Source organism: Prionailurus viverrinus, chromosome B3 (assembly GCF_022837055.1).
Source record: "Prionailurus viverrinus isolate Anna chromosome B3, UM_Priviv_1.0, whole genome shotgun sequence".
Classification (NCBI taxonomy): Eukaryota; Metazoa; Chordata; class Mammalia; order Carnivora; family Felidae; genus Prionailurus; species Prionailurus viverrinus.
The window spans coordinates 143,908,267-143,924,142 of NC_062566.1; the positions used below are offsets into that span (position 1 = coordinate 143,908,267).

The 15,876-nt window shown below is 41.5% G+C and overlaps 1 gene segment (V, D, J or C); it reads right to left on the minus strand.

Moving 5' to 3' along the window:
• The window catches only part of LOC125168496 (immunoglobulin heavy variable 3-23-like), a 136,829-nt gene that overhangs the window by 97,299 nt on the left and 23,654 nt on the right, over nucleotides 1-15,876 (minus strand).

Sequence of the window (15,876 nt, forward strand, 5' to 3'; positions counted from 1 at the left end):
TAAGAAATATTTACCTCAACAGCATGATCGCGCTTTATTTTCTCTTACAATATTTTAATTTTTAAATTTTTAATAAGTATTTTTAGTTTTAAAAATTAACATCCAAATTCGTTAGCATATAGTGCAACAATGATTTCAGGAGTAGATTCCTTAGTGCCCCTTACCAGTTTAGCCCATCCCCCTTCCACAACTCCTCCAGTAGCCCTCTGTTTGTTCTCCATATTTATGAGTCTCTTATGCTCTGTCCCCTCCATGTTTTCATATTATTTTTGTTTCCTTTCCCTTACGTTCATCTATTTTGTCTCTTAAAGTCCTCATATGAGTGAACACATATGATTTTTGTCTTTCTCTGACTGACTCATTTCACTTAGCATAATACCCTCCAGTTCCATCCACATAGTTGCAAATGGCAAGATTTCACTCTTTTTGTTTGCCGAGTAATACTCCATCGTATATATTTACCCCTTCTTCTTTATCCATTCATCCATCGATGGACATTTGGCTCTTTCCATACTTTGGCTATTGTTGATAGTGCTGCTATAAACATGGGGGTGCATGTGTCCCTTTGAAACAGAACACCTGTGTCCCGTGGATAAATGCCTGATAGTGCAATTGTTGGGTCGTAGGGGAGTTCTATTTTCAGTTTTTTGAGGAATCTCCATACAGTTTTCCAGAGTGGCTGCACCAGCTTGCATTGCCCCCCAAAATGCAAAAGAGATCCTCTCTCTGCATCCTCGCCAACATCTGTTGTTGCCTGAGTTAATGTTAGCCATTCTGACAGGTGTCAGGTGGTATCTCATTACGGTTTTGATTGGCATTTCCGTGATGATGAGTGATGTGGAGCATTTTTTCATGTTTCGGTTGGGCATCTGGATGTCTTCTTTGGAGAAGTGTCTATTCATGTCTTTTGCCCATTTCTGCACTGGATTGTGTCTCGGGTGTTGAGTTCCATAAATTCTCTATAGATTTTGGATACTAACTCTTTATGTGACATCATTTGCAAATATCTTCTCCCATTCTGTCAGTTGAATTTTAGCTTTGCTGATTGTTGCCTTCACTATGCAGAAACTTTTGATTTTGATGAGGTCCCAGTAGTTCATTTTTGCTTTTGTTTTCCTTGCCTCTGGGGACATGTTGAGTAGGAAGTTGGTGCGGCCAAGACCAAAGATGTTTTTGCCTGCTTTCTGCTCGAGGATTTTGATGGCTTCCTGACTTACATTGAGGTCTTTCATCCATTTTGAGTTTATATTTGTGTATGGTGTAAGAAAGTGGTCCTGGTTCATTCTTCTGCATGTCGCTCTCCAGTTTTCCCTGCACCACTTGCTGAAGACACTGTCTTTATTCCTTTGGATAGTCTTTCCTGCTTTGTCAAAGATTAGTTGGCCATACATTTGTGGGTCCATTTCTGGATTTTTATTCTGTTCCATTGATCTGAGTGTCTGTTCTTGTTTTTTTTTTTTTTGGCATTTATTTATTACTTTTCAGAGACAGAGACAGAGCATGAGCGGGGGAGTGTCAGAGAGAGAGGAAGACACAGAATTCCAAGCAGGCTTCAGGCTCTGAGCTGTCAGCACACAGACTGATGTGGGACTCTAACTCATGAACTGCCAGATCGTGACCTGAGTCAAAGTCGGATGTTTAACAGACTGATCCACTCAGATGCCCCTGAGTGTCTGTTCTTGTGCCAGTACCATAGTGTCTCGGTGATTACCACTTTGAAGTATAGCTTGAAGTCTGGGATTGTTATGCCTCCTGCATTGGTTTTCTTTTTCAAGACTTCTTTGGCTATTCGGCGGCTTTTCTGGTTCCATACAAATTTTAGGATTATTTTTTCTAGCTCTGTGAAGAATGCTGGTGTCACTTTGATCGGGATTACATTGAATATGTCGATTGCTTTCAGTACTATCAGCATTTTAACAATATTTGTTCTTCCTATTCAGGAGCATGGAATGTTTTTCCATATTTTGTCTTCTTCCATTTCTTTCATAAGCTTTCTATAGTTTTCAGTATAAAGATTTTTCGCCTCTTTGGTTAGATTTATTCCTGGGTGTTTTATGTGTTTTGGTGCTACTGTAAATGGGATAGATTCCTGATTTCTCTTTCTGTTGCTTCATTGTTGGTGTATAGGAATGCAACCGATTTCTCTGCGTTGATTTTATATTCTGCCACTTGGCTGAATTCATGAATCAATTCTAGCAGTTTTTTGGTGGGCTCTTCTGGGTTTTCCATATAGTGTATCATGTCATCTGTGAAGAGTGAAAGTTTGACCGTCTCCTGGCCAATTTGGATGCCTTTTATTTCTTTGTGTTGTCTGAGTGCAGAGGCTAAGACTTCCAATACTATGTTGAATAACAGTGGCGAGAGTGGACATCCCTGTCTTGTTCCTGACCTTAGGGAGAAAGCTCTCAGTTTTTCCCCATTGAGGATGATATTATCATTGGGTCTTTCATATATGGCTTTTACGATCTCATCATTTATTATTTTTTTTTTTTGGGACAGAGAGAGAGAGAGCATGAACGGGGGAGGGGCAGAGAGAGAGGGAGACACAGAATCGGAAACAGGCTCCAGGTTCTGAGCCATCAGCCCAGAGCCTGACGGGGGGCTCGAACTCACGGACCGCGAGATCATGACCTGGCTGAAGTCGGACGCTTAACTGACTGCGCCACCCAGGCACCCCTGGCTTTTATGATCTCGAGGTATGGTCCTTCTATCCCTACTTTCTTGAGGGTTTTTATCAAGAAAGGATGTTGTATTTTGTCAAATGCTTTCTCTGCATCTATGGAGAGGATCATATGGTTCCTGTCCTTTCTTTTATCGATGTGATGAATCACGTTAATTGTTTTACAGATATTGAGCCAGCCCTGCATCCCAGGTATAAATACCACTTGGTCGTGGTGAATAATTTTTTAATGTATTATTGTTTCTGGTTGGATAATATCTTGTTGAGGATTTTTGAATCCATGTTCATCAGGGAAATTGGTGTATAGTTCTCTTTTTAAGTGTTGTCTATGTCTGTTTTTGGAATCGAGGTATTGTTGGCTTCATAGAAAGAGTTTGGAAGTTTTCCTTCCATTTCTATTTTTTTGGAACAGTTTCAAGAGAATAGGTGTTAACTCTTCATTAAATGTTTGGTAGAATTCCCCTGGAAAGCCATCTGGTCCTGGACTGTTGTCTTTTGGCAGATTTTTGATTACTAATTCTATTTCCTTACTGGTTATGGGTCTGTTCAAATTTTCTATTTCTTCCTGTTTCAGTTTTGGTAGTGTATATGTTTCTAGAAATTTGTCCATTTCTTCCAGATTGCCCATTTTATTGGCATATAATTGCTCATAACATTCTCTTATTACTGTTTTTATTTCTGTTGTGTTGGTTGTGATCTCTCCTCTGTCATTCTTGATTTTATTTAGTTGGGTCCTTTCCTTTTTCTTTTTGATCAAACTGGATAGTGGTTTATCAATTTTGTTAATTCTTTCAAAGCACCAGCTTTTAGTTTCATTGATGTGTTCTGTGTTTTGGTTTCGATAGCACAAATTTCTACTCTAATCTTTAGTATTTCCTGCCTTCTGCTGGTTTTGGGTTTTATTTGCTGTTCCTTTTCCAGCACTTTAGTCATAAGGTTAGGTTTTGTATCTGAGATCATTCTTCCTTCTTTAGGAAGGCCTGGATTGCTATATACTTTCCTCTTATGACTGCCTTTGCTGCATCCTAGAGGTTTGCGTTGTCGTGTTATCATTTTCATTAACTTCCATATACTTTTTAATTTCTTCTTTAACTGCTTGGTTAGCCCGGTTCATTCTTTAGTAGGTTCTTCAGCCTCTAATTATTTGCTACCTTTCCAAATTTTTTCTTGTGGTTGATTTAGAGTTCATGGCATTGTGGTCTGAAAATATGCATGGTATGATGTCGATCTTTTTGTACTTACTTAGGGCTGATTTTTGTCTCATATATGGTCTATTCTGGAGAAAGTTCCATGCGCACTGGAGAAGAGTGCATATTCTGTTGCTTTAGGATGAAATGTTCTGAATATATTTGTTAAGTCCTTCTGGTCCAGTGTGTCATTCAAAGCCATTGTTTTCTTGTTGATTTTTTGATCAGGTGATCTGTTCATTGTTGTGAATGGAATGTTGAAGTCTCCTACTATTATGGTATTCTTATCGATGAGTTTCTTTATGTTTGTGATTAATTTATTTCTATATTTGGGTGCTCTCACAATTGGCGCATAAATATTTACAATCGTTAGGTCTTCTTGGTGGATAGACCCTTTGATTATGAAGGATATAATGCCATTCTGCATCTCTTGATGCAGTCTTTATTTTAAAGTCTAGATTGTCTGATATCAATATGGCTACTCCGGCTTTCTTTTGTTGAACATTAGCATGATAGATGGTTCTCCATCCCCTTATTTTCAATCTGGAGACCTCTTTAGGTCTAAAATGGGTCTCTTGTAAAAAGCATATACATGGATCTTGTTTTCTACTCCATCCTGTTACCCTATGTCTTTTGATTGGGGCATTGAGTCCATTGACGTTTAGAATGAGTACTGAAAGATAGGAGTTTATTGCTATTATGATGCTTGTAGAGTTGGAGTTTATGGTGGTGTTCTTTGGTCTTTCTAATCTTTGTTGATTCTGGTATTTATGTATTTATTCATACAGATATATTTTCATCTTTTCTCCCCTCAGAGATTCCCCCTTAAAATTTCTTGCAGGGCTGGTTTAGTGGTCACAGACTCATTTAATTTTTGTTTGTATGGGAATCTTTTTATCTCGCCTTCTATTTTGAATGACATCCTTGCTGGATACAGAATTCTTGGATGCATATTTTTCTGATTTAGCACACTGAATACATCTCGCCACTCCTTTGTGGCCTGCCTACTTTCTGTGGATAGGTCTGCTAAATCTGATCTGTCTTCCCTTGTAAGTCATGGGCTTTGTTTCCCTGTTGGTTTTATGATTCTCTCCTTTCCTGAGTACTTTGTCAATTTGACTATGATGTGCCTTGTTGATGGTCGGTTTTGGTTGAATCTAATGGGAGTCCTCCGTGCTTCCTGGATTTTGATGTCTGTGTCTTTGCCCAGGTGAGGAAAGATTTCCACTATGATTTGCTCACATAACCATTCCACCCCTATTTCTCTCTTCCACTTCTGGGACCCCTATGATTCTCATGTTTTTCCTTTTTAATGAGTCACTGATTTCTGTAATTCTTTTTTTTTAATTTTTTTTTCAACGTTTATTTATTTTTGGGACAGAGAGAGACAGAGCATGAACGGGGGAGGGTCAGAGAGAGAGGGAGACACAGAATCAGAAACAGGCTCCAGGCTCTGAACCATCAGCCCAGAGCCTGACACGGGGCTCGAACTCATGGACCGTGAGATCGTGACCTGGCTAAGTCAGACGCTTAACCGACTGCGCCACCCAGGCGCCCCTGATTTCTGTAATTCTTAAATCTTGCTCTTTTGCCTTAATCTCCGTCTTTTTTTCTGCTTCATTATTCTCTACAAGGTTGTCCTCTCTAACGCTGATTCTCTGTTCTGCCTCATCCATCCATGCCACCGCTGCATCCATCTGTGATAGCAGCTCAGTTATAGCATTTTAAATTTCATTCTGGCTGTTTTTTACTTCTTTTATCTCTACAGAAAGGGATTCTAATCTATTTTTGACTGCAGCTAGTATTTTTATTATTGTGATTCTTATTCGGGTTGAGAAATCTTGCTTGTATCTGTGTTGGTTAAAACCCTGGGTGTCGGGGCGCCTGGGTGGCGCAGTCGGTTAAGCGTCCGACTTCAGCCAGGTCACGATCTCGCGGTCCGTGAGTTCGAGCCCCGCGTCGGGCTCTGGGCTGATGGCTCAGAGCCTGGAGCCTGTTTCCGATTCTGTGTCTCCCTCTCTCTCTGCCCCTCCCCCGTCCATGCTCTGTCTCTCTCTGTCCCAAATATAAATAAAAACGTTGAAAAAAAAATTTTAAAAAAAAACCCTGGGTGTCGTTTTTTCATGGTCTTTCTTTTGGGGTGAATTCCTTCGTTTTGTCATTTTGAAGGGAGAAAAGGAATTAATGAGGTCGCAAAATTGAAATTAAAAGATAAAATTACAAAAATATTAAAATTAAATTTAAACACACACACACACGCACACACAAATTGAATGGAATATGCTAGATCCTAGGTGTGTTTTGATCTGGGTGTTGAAAGTGGTTTGATAGATTAGAGAGAAAAAATGGGAGGGGGAGAAAAAAAAGGAAATAATTTGAGAATTTGAAAAAATGAATACAATGAAGTAGACTAAAATGAGAGGATGGGAGTAAAATAGAGTTTGCAAAAAATACAGAAATGTAACGAATATAGTAGAAAAAATAAAGAACAATATTTTTAGTAAAAATTAAAAATAAATGTGATTTTTTTCTTTTTCTGTATTCTATAAAAAAGAGAGGAAACAAAAAAGAAAAAAGTAAAAAAAGGAAATCCTTTGAAAATTCAAAAAGTGAATACAGCATAGTAGACTAAAATAAAATGATGGAAGTAAAATAGAATTTGAAAAAATTTACATGAAAGCAATCAATATAGTAAAAAAGCTAAAGAAAAATATTTTTAATACAAATTGAACGTAAAATGAAGTTTTCTCATTCTGCATTCCAGAAAAACTACAGAAACGAAGAAGAGAAAAAAAGAAAAAGAAAGAAAAAATAAAAAGGAAACTGGAATTTTGAAAACGGGAATACACTGAAGTAGAGTAAAATAAAATGATGGAAGTAAAATAGAATTTGAAAAAAAATACAGAAATGTAAAAAATATAGTAATAAAAATGAAATAAAAATATTTTAATAATAATTGATAATAAAAATAATTTTTTGTTTCTGCATTCAAGAAAAAGAAAAGTGTAAAAGAGAAAAAGAAAAAAAAGAAAGAAAATTGACTCGATGAACTGGCTAACAGATTGAAGTAGGACTGAAATTGCTTCATTATCCCCTAGATGTCTGTCTATGTAGCTCTTTATAGTCCATAAAGTAAGCGGCAGTGAGACTTGTGTTCCTGAAGAGCCCAGTTGGCCCATTTGGGCGGGGCTCAGTGTAATGGCTCTGCTGTCCACTAGATGGCGCTTTTAGGCTCCTGGGGTGGATTGTTGTGGTGCTTGTAGGTGCAAATGCACATGCGCGTAAGAGGTGAAAATGGCGCCACCCAGGGACCGAGTCTGTTCTCCTGGATCAGCAATCGCACACCCATCCTCTGTCTTCAGCCCTTGTCCACTCCCCGCTCCTTCATTCTCAGTGGCCAGGCCCTAGGCCGCACCTCTCTCCCAAGTTTTGTCAGAGACGCGACTGTTTTCCCTGGTCCCTTATGTCCAAAGGACTGCAGCTCTGACCTGTTCTGCCCCTCTTTGGGAGGGTCTCACCAAGCAATGTCCGAATGAGCAATGGCCGAATATCAGCTGCACCTAGGCATGCTTGCTGGACCCTGTTGTTGTTGGTGCCCCGAGACTATGTCCAGGTGTCAGCCCGCCCCAGAAAAAGTTCACGAGAGAGTGTAGCAGCAGCGTTTCGTGGATTATGGAAAATCACAACACACGGCTGGCACCAGGCTTCACCCTAAACGACCTTGTTCGAGCACCAGCGAATGTGGCCCTTTTCAGGGGTCTGCTGGGACCAGATGTCTTTGGCAGTCTCCTCCAAATGTCCTTCCAGCAGTGCAACTGCCTCTCCCCGTGTGGCCTGAGAACATCCCGGACCCCACTCTGTTCCTGGGATTCTCCCTTCCCACCAGAGCACCTCCAGGTATCGAGCTGTGGAGTTGCAGCCTTTGCTCTCCCCTTGTTTACAGTCTTAGTGGAATTTACCTACTCTCCTTTCTCCTTTCTCCCTTTTTAGTTTAGTCCCTGTGGCTGTTTCCAATTTTCCACGTTCTCTCCAGCTGCTTTTGGGGAGGGGTGCTTTTCCTTTATTCTCCCCCACTCCCCAGTCTCCGACCTCTCTCCGGCTGCAAAAGCACCTCCTTTCCTGCAGCTTCTTGCTCCCCAAGATCCCCTCTCCACGCCACGTACTTGTTGAATTCTGTGGTTCAGGTTGTGCAGATTGTTGTGTTCATCCTCAATCAGTTTTATAGCTGTGTAGGATGGCTTAGTGTTGGTCTAGCTGTATTTCATGGACACGAAACACACAAAAATCTTCCATGTTGTTCTGCCATCTTGTCTCCTCCCCCATTGACTGCCTAATTTTCAGTTGAACATTTGAGGATATTATGCCACTCCCTTCTTTTCTGCAGGTTTCTGTGGACACTTCTGCCATAATCTTTTTTTTTATCTTCCCGTATTTGTTAGCAAACTCTTCTGTCTTCATGCTTATAGGGTTTTTTAATGTGTGTATTTTGTGAGTTTTACTATGTTATGTCTCAGAGTCGGCCTGCTTTTTTTTTTTTTAATTTTAATGGGAGTTCTCTGTGACTCATAGATGTGGACGTCTGTTTCCTTCACTATTTAGTGGGCATTTTCCACTCTAATGCACTCAGACAAACTTCTCCCATTTTTTCTCCCTGTCTTCTTCTTCTGGGACTCCTTTGAAAAGAATATTATTACACTTTATGAAGTTGCTGATTCCCTAAGTATACGTTTGTGATGCAATATTTTAATTTTCCTCTTCTTTCCTGCTTCATTTCTCACAAAATTTTATCTTCCATGTCACTTACTCATTCATCTGCTTCTTTCTGCCTTGAGTTCATTATATCCAATCAGGTTCACATCTCGGTCACAGCATTTTAAAAATTTCAGCCTGACTGGGTTTTAGGTCTTTTCCATCTGTAGTCAGGGTATCCTCATGTCTTCTAGACTTTCTCAAGCACAGCTAGTATCCTTATGATAGTTTTTAAAAGTTCAGTTTCCTTATGGTAGGTATTAAATTCTGTTTGAGGGGCGCCTGGGTGGCGCAGTTGGTTAAGCGTCCGACTTCAGCCAGGTCACGATCTCGCGGTCCGGGAGTTCGAGCCCCGCGTCAGGCTCTGGGCTGATGGCTCGGAGCCTGGAGCCTGTTTCTGATTCTGTGTCTCCCTCTCTCTCTGCCCCTCCCCCGTTCATGCTCTGTCTCTCTCTGTCCCAAAAATAAATAAACGTTGAAAAAAAAAATTAAAAAAAAAAATTCTGTTTGAGGCTTATTATTTATATGTGTTTTAATGATATCCCTGGAAATGTCCTTTTATGGTTTTTTCTTTTGGAATGAATTCCTCCATCACTCTGTATATCCATGTCTCCACTTTCTTAAGTGTTTTAGGAAAATCCTGTTATGTTTTCTGCTACTAGAGTAGTGTCTTTTTTGAGAAATGTTTACATACTGTTGACAACCTGACATTCTGGAAGCATTTCTTGCATGTGCTGTGTGCACTCTACTGTCATGTATTCGCTGCTCTGTCCCTCAGGTCAGTCCTCTGCAGAGTTCTCCTTGCAGGTCTCCTTGCAGGACTCCAGGGGAGAGTTTTTCAACTTTGTCCATAGTGTTGTGAGTTTTAACTAGGTGAGTTTGGTCTCCTTATTAAAAGAGGCTAATTCCTATTTCCCCTAGAGGTGAAGGTATGCCTCACTATATGGTCAGTAGACTTGGTGCCTGTGGGGGTATATGGTGGTCTTTGGAGGGAGGGGTGCAATGGTGGTCTGGGTTCTAGGCACTCTTTCTCTTAAGGAAGCACCTGAGGAAGGAAAGGTGCGTATGGCTTGGTGTCAGTGGCTCAGTATCTACTGGGGGGTGTTGTGCTGCTCACTGAATTCTGTCCATGATAATTGGTGGGAGGAAGTATTGGCATCAGCTCCTTCTCTTGTCCCTGCAGTTGGAGTTTCCAGCCACCCCTGTTCAGGAAGCCCTCACAAAGAGAGAACAATCTGTACTCATGGGTCCCAGGCTTCCTTCAGAACCCGGCCTTCACCCTTCCTTTGTGCAATCCATTGGCACACCTGGCAGCTCAGGGCTCTTATGTTTTATCTCAGGAGCTCTAGCTGGGTGTGAGTACACCAAATTGTATGAACTCAATTTGACAGGGACCCCACTGATCCTCTGGGACAGTGTCTTGCTGTGATGTGGTTGGAGCTGGTTATCCCAGAAGGGCAGTTGCATGAAAACTAGGAGCTAGGAGTTCATGGTGAGGAAGAACAAGAAGGGAGCGTTCAGTTAGCTGCTCTCAGCAGAGGCTCCTATGCTAATGACCAGGGCAGTGCAATGGTGCCTGTCAACTCTGCTGCCCCATGAGGGGCAATGCCCTGTCTCCCAAATGCACTCCAAGAAGGTAACTGTCTCACCCGATATGACCCAGGGGTTCCTCAAACTGCAGCAGTCCCTATGGGCCTCGGTGCTCCTTCTCCACAGGAGCAGTGCTACGCCCACCAGGGTCCACCCCAGTGATGGCATGGACTTCTAAATCTTCAGTTTTTTAACTTGACATTTACAGCAGGTTGACTTGTCATGATTACCTTTATGTGTCATCTTGACTGCGTCATGGGTGTCCAGATTCACGAGTGTTTGTCTGTGATGAGTTTCCAGAAGAGATTGGCATTTCCATCCATGGTTTCTTTCTGCCTGGGCATCACCCATTCCATCACAGTTCTGAGTAGAATCCGATGCAGAGGGAGGAAGAATTCCCTCATTTTTACTTCCCATGTGCTTGTTTGAACTGGAACATTGGTCTCCTCCTGCCCTTGTTCTTAGTGTTACATATTAGGCTCTGCAGGTTCTGAGACTAGACACTAGTTCAGAATCAGGCAAGAATTATACCACTGGTTTTCCTGGCTTCCCAGCTTGTGACAGTAGATCATGGGACTTCTCAACATATTTTGTCATGGAAACCAGTGTGGTTTTGGTTCTGTTGCTGGAGGGAATCCTGACTAATACATGGAGATGATTTATCTCTTGTTTAGAGGAATTGAATAAAGCTGTAGCTCATTTAAAGTCCTGAGTAGCAAAGTGCCATGAAGGAAGTGTCACGTTGTTCGATTGGGACAAGGGCTGGGTGAAGATAATGGGGAGCTGTGGGAGCTTGTGGTCCTGGCTGCACAGGGAGTGCATCTGGAACTCATGTAAATGTTCAGCTATTGTGCCTCAGGAAATCTGTCATTCACTCATGTTGAGGGACAGGAGAAAGCAATGCAAACAACTGTGTCTTTTGTGCATGTTAGTGCAGTTTTCCTATGACAACAGGTATCCAATTCAGAGAGTTAATAGGTAAACACAGAATCCTGTGTCCAGAGAGGCTCCCTGGAGAAACTTCTGTGTGGACAGGAAGCCCCAGACCCTGAGAGGAAACCTGCCTGTTACCTCCATCTTCACCTGCTCCTGGCAACACAAAGCAGAATTGTGCATAGTGTGCGCCCCCCGGTGGTGCTGATCCCCTCCTGCAGGGAGGTTTGTGTCTGGGCTCCCAGCGAGGTCCCCTCACCCTGTCTCTTGTACAGTAATATGTGGCCTTGTCCTCGGCCCACAGGTTGTTCATCTGCAGATACAGCGTGTTCTTGGAGTTGTCTCTGGAGATGGGGAATCAGCCCTTCATGGAGTCTGCGTAGTATGTGCTACTTCCATCATCATAAATATATGCGAGCCACTGCAGCTCCTTCCCTGGAGCCTGGCGGACCCAGCTCATTCCATATCTACTGAAGGTGAATTCAGAGGCTACACAGGTGAGTCTCAGGGACGCCCCAGGCTGCACCAGGTCTTCTCCAGATTCTACCAGCTGCACGTCACACTGGACACCTGCAGACACAAGACATCTTGGTCAGGAATCTGTCCCACATCCACTGTTTCTCACTCATATCCACTCACATACTCTGTGTCTCTCATTCACCATGAATTACATTTTAAAAGAGCAACGAGGAACACCCAGCCAAGCACAAACTCCATGGTGAGGTGTCTGTTCTGTCCTGATCAGAGAATGGGAACAGCTGGGACTCCCGGGGCCGAGGCCCCTCTCCCAGCTGCAGAGTCTGGGATGGGCTGGTTTTATCAGCACAGAGAGGAACCCATTTGCATGTGCTCTGACATATATATCAAGCTCCAGTGTTAGATTTGATTGTGTAAAAATGAACGACAGGGTTAGGGACGCACTTGTATTTTAGTTTGTGTAGATGGTGCTGTGACAATATGAATAATTGTATTCAGTGAGTACAGGTATATTTGCAGTCCTGTGTGCATTTTTACAGTTTTTTCATCAACATAGATCATTTTCACTCTACATGTATTTTACATTCTTTTTGAAGTTTAACCCAAAATACTTTATTCTGTGTCATTTTCACTTGTATAATTTTGTTATTTATTTTGCATGTATTTTCATGCTGGTGTGTAGAATCACAGGTGGTTTATTTTTATTGATTTTCTTTGTTCATTTTGCATCCTGCTCTTTTCCTCATTAAAAAAAAACTGGTTCTAATATTTTTTGTGGTATCTCTAGGGTTTTGTTATGTTTAAGATCAATGTCACCTGCAAACAAGTAATTTTCCTTCCTCCTTACTGATTTAAATGTCTTTTATTTTTTTTTTATTCCCTATTTTTTTCTGGTTACGTCTTTCAGTTGTAGGAGAAGAAAGCTTTTCCCTTCTTTTCTTCTGGGATTTAGCCAGTGTAAGGATTCAATTGACATAAGACATATGTACAGGAGAGAATAAATTTCATTTTGTAAGTGCATGGCCTTCCTAATGACATGACACCCAGAGAAAGGACAAAGCAGGTGGCACTTGTGTCTTTCAGACAACAAAACATTGGATTTGGCAAGAGTTAAGTTTGGGGTATTATGTTAGTCACCAAGTAACTAGGTTTGTTTGCACAGCCTTCTTGTCCCTGTGTTCCTTATTCTGGTGCTAACGATGGTTCTTCTCTCTTGGTACACGGGAGGGAGATTTATATCCTGGTGTCAAGGGACGATGGAGAGTCTGAGTATACTTGGACTATTTCTCAAGTGACTTTCACCCAAATAAGCAGTGTGACAATATGACATAGTTTGAGGTGGCATATGTATTCTTCACATTACCATGGGGAATGCTTATGTTAGGGGTGACAATCGTTGCCTGGCTCCTGAGTTGACAGGAAAGCCTTCAGCATTTTACCGTTCAATATGCTGTCAGGTGTGGGCTTTTCATAGTGGCCATGATCATGTGGAGGTAATTTCCTTCAGTTCCTTTTTAATTGTGTTCTTCTTAAATGATGAACGTGTGTTGAATTTTGTCTAATGTTTTGATTCAATAATTCCCTCTGTTAATGGAGGACATCACATTTATGTATCTGTGTATGTTGAAGGATCCTTGGAGTGAATCACACTGGATTATGTTGTATGATCCTCTCAATATTCTGTTGAATTCAGTATGCTCAGATTTTGTGAAGGAATTTTGCATGTATGTTCATTTGCGATAGTGACCTGTAGATTCCCTTCTTGTGGTGTCTTTCTTTGGTTTTGGTGTGACAACAATGCTGTCCTCACAAATTTCATTTGGGAGTGCTGTTTTTTATCTGTGGTTTGTAATAGTTTGAGAAATATTGACATTAATTCCTCTTTAAATACTTAGAAGTTTTAATAAAGCCATGGACTCCTATGCAGATTACTTGGAGGGTGAGGTTTTAGATAGAGAAATCTTGTTAATTTTTCTTTTGTTCATTTTGTATTTTTCCCTGAAACAGTCTTGGTGGACTACATTATGGCATAATATGTGTAATTACTTCTTGGTGATCTAATTGTTGGCCTATAAATACCTAAGTTTTTCTTTAATGATCCTTTTCATGTCTTTAGTTCAGTTATGTCTCTTCTTTCAATTCTGATTGCATTTGTTTGAGTCTTCCCTATTTCCCCAGGCTACCTATTTGTTTCAAATTTTACATACTTTTCCAAATACAAATTTTTATGTAATTGATTTGTTTTCTGTATTTGTGATAGTCTCTATGTTCTGTCTGCTTTATCTTTTTTTGTTATTTTTATGTGTATCTTGTTATGTCAATAAAAATGCCAGTGAGTTTTTTAAGGAATCTGAAAAATATACAATTCATATGAAAGCACACAACGCATGGAAACAACAAAACAATCATGACATCGAGAGAACCTGGAGACATTACACTTCTCTCTTTCTAAAGATATTGCAGAGGTACATTAACCACAACAGTGTGCTGCTGGCATCAAATGAGACATTTAGACCAGTGGAGCTCATTACGGAGCCCAGAAGTAGAAGTTTGCAGATGCAGTCAGCAAATCCTCCACGAGATTTCCAACAATGCACAGTAGGAGGAGGATAGTGTCTCTTAAATATGGTGTTGACTAGGGGCACCTGTGTGGCTCGGTCAGTTAAGCATCCCACTTCCACTCAGGTCATGATCTCACAGTTTGTGGGTTCGAGCCTCACATCAGGCTCCTGCTGACAGCTCAGGGCCTGGATTCTGTTTCTGCCTCTATCTCTGTGCCTCCCTACTCATGATCTGTGTCTCTCCCTCAAAAACAAAGTAAAAATTAAAAAATAGTATTGATATATACATGCAAAATAATAACATTTGACCATAATCTTGCTTCATACATATACGTCGACAGAAAAAAAATCTCAAAATGGATGAAGGATTAAGAAGAACACTTGAACCTAAATGCCTTCAAAGAAAACATGAAAGATAAACATGATGACATTCACTTGAGAATGACTGATTTGATATAAAAGCAAAGTCACAGAGAACAAAGCAGGCAAGGGGGACTACACCATACTAGAAAAGGGGCAAGCAAATATTTGCAGAGCTGGAAGGCAGTCTATGGGAGGGTAGACATTACAATAAAAAATACTGAAAAGGAGTTAATATCCAAAATGCAGGAGGGACAATAAGGTGTTCTCATTTCCTGGCCATCAGACCACACCTCAAGCTTCCCCCTTTCCCTAATGGAGACCCACCTCCATTCAAAGTGCTCCTCAGAGGATGAGTCTTAAAGACGTGCCCACTAGTGTCTGGGCCTCACATGCACAAGAGGATGGATTGCCCCCAGTGCAGAGCCTGTGCTCAGGGGGCCTGAGAAAGGAACTGCCCCCACCCATCAGTAGCCAGATGCCCTGTCTTGCTGCAGAGGGAGGACCTGACCCTGTGATAGACTCTGTTACCGCAGGATGTTCTTGCTTTACCTCCTCACCGTGTAACACCCCGATCTTGTGAGTTAAGAAAGAACAGAATTTGATTCAGAAGGCAAGGCCACTGATTTGTACAATGTAGGAACCATAAAGTCTTTAGTCATCTATTACCGCCCCCCCCCCCCGCCCATCTTTTGTCCCTAACTGGGCTGCTGCTCATGCCTCAATTCCTGGTGATGAAGATGCATTACTGGAATGAACATCTTGATTTTCTTGTCAGTGCCATTGCACTCTGATTCACTAGTTCTCTTTTCATGTATGCCTGGGGAAGGCAACTAAGTTGGGCTCAATATTACTCCAAGTTCTTGAAGCCAACTTATATTCTGTGCCTTCACCCAAGGCTGCACTCTTGTTTCGTATGTCCGTGACTTGTCACTCTATTACCAAAGGAGTCAGAGAGTCCTTGCAGACTCCCACACCCTCCTAAAGCACCAACCGGACAGGGCCACACACCCTCCTGTCTTCTTAATGTCCACGGTTGCAAACAGCTACTGCCAACGAGGACTATGTCACAGTGCTTCAAAACTCCCCACAAAGTGTCTTGTCAGATTTTCTCATCCCTCTCACCAGTACAAAAATGCAGTTGCATAACCTTTTAAGGAAACCTGGCTACTGCTTCCCAAGGACCCCTAACTTCAATGCTTTGCTCTGTCTCTGTGAGCCCCTCACCCCTACCTGATGCTGCCACAGATTTCTTTTCGTGGCTTTCAGAGTCATTAACCTACTTTAAAGTGTTAATATTAGCTCTGTGCACACCCCAAACTCTCAGCTCTCTGAATAT